Genomic DNA, 5402 nt, shown 5'->3' with positions numbered 1-5402 from the left:
GAAAAAAGATAAGGTTGGGAGGAAAACAACAAGAAAGACATAAAGAAAAGTTCATGGAAAATGGTTCTACTCTGGCAGAAGAGAAACAAATTGTATATTCAGCAGCTTCACTAGTCCTATTTCAAAGCAATAAAATAGTTAGGTTTTATCTTACTAATTCACTTGTATCCATTTTAGAACTGCCTGCTCCTCCGTCGTTCAGAGCTTATTCCTTAAATAATTTGGTAATTCCAGCTACATAAATTTCTGAGTCCAATGAAGCCTAAGAGCTGAATGAAAAGTATTACATTACTATCTTGCCTTTATACATGGTTTCTCCTTCTAGAGACATAAAGCATTTCACACATACTTTCTCTTTTATTCAGCAGGCATTTCTAAGAGTGGAACAGCAGGCTGCATACCCTAAGTCATGTGAATTGTCAGCAAGAGAGACTCAAATTCCAGGCTTCAAGTTCTGGACTTTTTCCACTGAACTCTGGCACCACTCTAAATCCAAATGATGTACTTTCCAGACTATGGTGCCTTCTGATTGATGACTGTTCATCTTCCTGATTCCTAATTCCCCAAGGGATCCCTCCTAGAGACCGTTCTCTAGGTCAATTTCATTCTGTTATCAACCCCTCTGGGTAAAAATCCTCCACTAGCTACAAATTCGGTTAATGTCTGTTCTTCCTGACTTCTCATCAAAGAGTTTCTACCCTGGCCATCACCGGTCACATTTGCAGGTTCTTTCCTGGGATGGGAATTGTCTTGGCCTGAAGACAAGCTCTTTTATGAGACTACCTACACTCTTAATTCCTTCTCACCTACCTCTACCTCAAGTTTTAATTCCCGTTGAGAGACGTTTGTTTGAAATCACTTGTGGTTTGAAATCACTTTTTCCAAGAGAAGAAATCAAGAGCTTGGCAAACAGTGAGAGATTTTGTCTATTGGCTTATTCACTGACTCAAGGACTTTCACTATTCCCTGCTCTGCGACTCTGAAAATAATTTCTTTGTGCTTTCAAATTGCCTATCAGTAAAACTGGAATCTCTCCGGTGATAATGACTAGTTTAAAAATATTTTAAAGCATTGATATCAGAGGGGGTCCCAACTTCTAAAACGCCATTTACTACCCACAATCCTTACATTTATTGACAAAGAAAATGATTAGAATTTGTGTGTGTGTGTGTGTGTGTGTGTGTGTGTGTGTAATAGGCTGTGTTGGAGGTGAAATGGTAAATGAATTATCCAAAATTAGTGATGTTATCAGACAAGCCATTTAGAAGAAGGATATGTCACTTGCTAGCTCCTCATGTGATATGGGTCCATTAACTTTTGGCTATATTTCAATAAATAAAATTGGAAGACAGAACACTTATTTCCCCATTTGAAGGTATTCCCCAGATACTTTACAAAACTTATGCATTAAAATATATGATACAATGGACCATGGAGATGGCAGCGCCACAGCTGAGGCAGTGTGAGAACTGTAGGGTGGGGCGTCCATGGAAGTTGAAGGAGGAAGTGTTTATGAATGACCTGCTGAAATGTGAAAAGAAGATTATATTCTCCAAGGCATCAGGCTGCTGGAGGACCTGCTGCCTAAAGGGAGCAAAAAGGAGCAATAGGTCTGTATCTTCTACTTGGCTGAGGGCACTGCCAGCTCAAGGAATGGGAAAAGACCCTAAGATATATACAGGGGCTGCTGCAGGCAGAGCAGTCAGGCTACGGAGCTGAAGAAAGGAGAAAACTGTCTCTGTCTCTCCTCCCTCATCGTCTCCTGTCCCCCCACTCCCCGCCATCCCTCTCTCTATCCCCACCACGCTTTGCTCCTCATCCCAAGTCCCTCTGAATTCCTGCTTATTAAGATTCCTCCCCCTCCTCTCACTTTGGGCCCTTTCAATCTCCCTGTTAATGGTCTCCCTCCAAGCAGGTCGCCCTCAGCCTCCGCTCACCTCCCCACCCCCTCACCAAAGGCCTTCCTGATAAGATTTAGGAGCTAGCCAAGTCGATTTATAAATTATCTCTCAGCATGGATTATTTCTACATCTGAAAAAAATTAGTTTATGTTGATTCTTAGCAGCATTAATTTGGGAATTTCAATTTTTTAAACCAATTTCTCAAACTTTGCCATTGCTCTAATCATGTCACAGTATGATGCAAAATAAAATAAGGGCCGAATGGTACATATGCAGGGAAGAGAGATGGAACAAGGGGCCTACAACACGAATCCACTTGTGTGCCTTTGTGAGGCGATGAGAAAACTAAGGAAACCCATGACTGGGCAAAGCAGGCAGAGATGGTAATGGCTCAGGATCCTATGATTTTTTTGAACGGTGGCAAAATCAAACTAGAACCCAGGTCTCCAAATGTATAATTTCATGGTGTCAGGGAAGCACATGAGCTTAAGAAGTAGGAAGGGGAATTCACATTCTGGCTCTGCCTCTTAGGAGTGTGAGAATTGGGGAAAGTTACTTAGCCTCTTTGAAACTGTTTCTCCTTCTGTGAAATGGGATACATTTGCTGCAGGATTAAATGAGCTAACCTGGCAAAGGCCAAACTGAGTTTAAAAGTCAGCCTTTGCCCCAGCCTCCTCAGCCCTTTGCTTGACAGCTGGAGCAAGCCACAAGGATTGCACAACTCCTAGATTCCCAGGTCACATCAAGGGAAAGAAGGTGGCCAAATCCTTATCAGGAATTTAAGCCTGGCTTGTTTGCCCCTGGCTCAAACTTATCACTGTGCTGGGGTAATTCTCCAACCCTCTCTGGAACTCAGTTCATTCCTCTGTGGGATGAAGAAATAACAATCTATGCCTTTAAGACACGGATTAGATAAGAACCAATTAATGTTTATAAAATACAGTGTTACCCAAGGATGAGAGTACAGGGTCAAAATGCATTTTCAATACATGCTATTATAGGTCAGGGTAGTGTTTCCCAAATTGTGGAGTTTGAATTGCTGGTGGTATACAAAACATTTTTTGGCTGCTGCATAAAATGACAAAAAATATGTAGAGAGAAAGTGACTCCCTTTCAATTGTCTTTAATTACATCAAGAAGTAATTCTCATTTGGAGTCTCTAATACTTGTTTCTCTCTTTAAAAAGAGAGTAAACCTTGGGAGCCACGCCTTCAGCAAGAGGAGTAATTAAGCCGAATTTAGAAATATTTCCAAAGTTTTAATTTTTATGTTTGTGTTCTAGTTATAGCAAATAACACTGGTTTCCCATTTATGATAATGGCAACCTTTTTTCTTAAGAGTAAATGGAAGTGTTTTTTTTTAAATAAATTTATTTTTGGCTGTGTTGGGTCCTCGTTGCTGCTTGTGGGCTTTCTCTAGTTGCAGCGAGCGAGGGCTACTCTTCGTTGTGGCGCGCAGGCTCCTTATTGCGGTGGCTTCTCTTGTTGTGGAGCACGGGCTCTAGGTGCACAGGTTCACTAGTTGTGGCTCGCGGGCTCTAGAGCACAGGCTCAGTAGTTGTAGCACACGGGCTTAGTTGCTCCGCGGCATGTGGGATCTTCCCGGACCAGGGCTCGAACCCATGTCCCCTGCATTGGCAGGTGGATTCTTAACCACTGAGCCACCAGAGAAGCCGGGAAGTTTTAAAATACATTACGTATTAGAAAATTTTTAATTTTAAAAATAGGGAATTCCCTGGTGGCCCAGAGGTTAGGACTCTGCGCTCTCACTGCTGAGGGCCCGGGTTCAATCCTGGGTTGGGGAACTAAGATCTCACAAGTGGCAAGGCATGGCCAACAAAACAAAACAACTTGATTCAAATAAAAGTATTAAGTAAATACTAACATAAATGATATGTGGATTTGGACAAACTGAAAAGGTAGTTTTCAAATGACTGAAGTTTGGGAAACACTGGCCTCATGGATGAGGAGTCCAGGGACCTGGATTCTAGTCCTGCCTCTGGTAGAAACCAACCTTGTGACTTTGGTGAAGCTGAGCCTCAGCATCTTCATCTGGAACTCCCAGGGCTTGCTCAGTTGGTCCCTAAGGAAACTTCTGGCTCTAACATCCTAACATTTGAAGCAGATGATTAAGACATTTTCTGTTTTCTGGTTAAGAATCAGTTGCCCTGTTTTCTCTCCGTAACCCCCTTCAGGCATCTGATACCTAATCGAAAAGAAATATGGATCTCCATTTTATTAACACTCATAAGTTTAACTTAACTAATGCATATGTTGTTCCAAAAATGCAAAAGAAAGGAAAGAATTCTTTGTAATGGAAAGAATACTGGATTTTGAGGGAGATGACATTCATTCTGGTCCTCAAATTTGCCATTTACTAAAAATGTGATCTTAGGTAACCTTAAGTTTCCTTTAACACTAAAATTCTAATGAAATGCAAACAAGTCTATAAAAAGGAAATAGATCAGCTGAGAATTCACTGCCTTTCCTTTCTAATTGAGATATTTAATACCCCACAGTAATATTTTAATATAGACTCAGAGCTGAAAGGAGATCTTCATTTTTTTTTTTCCCACTCCCCAAGGAGATCTTCATTTTAACTCTCATTTTGATACTAGCATTGTACTTGGTACATCGTAGGTAATCAATAAATATTTAATGAATAAATAAAAAGTGGCTTCTCAGGAACATGAGGCCAAGAAGAAACACATTTCATCAGGTAAGAGTTTAATTAATTCAAAGGGAGTTAATTGAGCAGCTACCATTTGGTGGCCATATTTGCCAAGCATTATACCTTTTATCTTCCATAAATAGCAAGATGAAAAAGACATGGCTTCTGTCTTCTATTAACCAATGACACTTTGAGGGGAGATGGCATGTATACAAATAACCACAGTATGGTAAAAGAACTACAGTGCAATGTGAAAAGTGCCAGGCTCCTCATGAGCAGAACTGTGCCCCATCTTCATTCTTTTACTAACTAGTTGTATGAATGTGAGACACTCATTTGTAAAGTCAAATATCAGTTTCATCACCTGTAAAATAAGGTTACACTGTATGATCTCTAAGGTCCCTTCCAGCTATGAATCTGAAAATGATTCTATGCCTCTGAGAAATTAGTTTAAATGCTAGTCTCAAAGACTCCTAACTATACATTGGAGATGATTTCTTCAATACACTTATTTTTCCAGGTAAAAGTAATAAGCAAAATCACACAATTTTTTTTTTTTTTTACTGGCTTCAATCACAATTGCCTTAATCTTTGAACTCTCCTACTAGCAAACTTTCGAATTTGATTTCTCTTGATTTTTGTAAAGACAGTAATAGGAACACTTGCTTTCTCAATTTACCTCAAATACCCTAGTGGGAAGTTAGATGAAAGATTCAGTTCAATTCCATTCAACAAACATCTATTGAATATCAATTATGTGCAAAATCCTAAAAATGACTCCAAGATAAAGAAAGGTCATGGCCCTCAAGGAACCTAAAACCAAGTAGAGAA

This window comes from Physeter macrocephalus, chromosome 14, assembly GCF_002837175.3.
Source record: "Physeter macrocephalus isolate SW-GA chromosome 14, ASM283717v5, whole genome shotgun sequence".
Classification (NCBI taxonomy): domain Eukaryota; kingdom Metazoa; phylum Chordata; class Mammalia; order Artiodactyla; family Physeteridae; genus Physeter; species Physeter macrocephalus.
The sequence above is the reverse complement of the archived record's forward strand: the minus strand, read 5'-3'. Positions refer to the sequence as shown.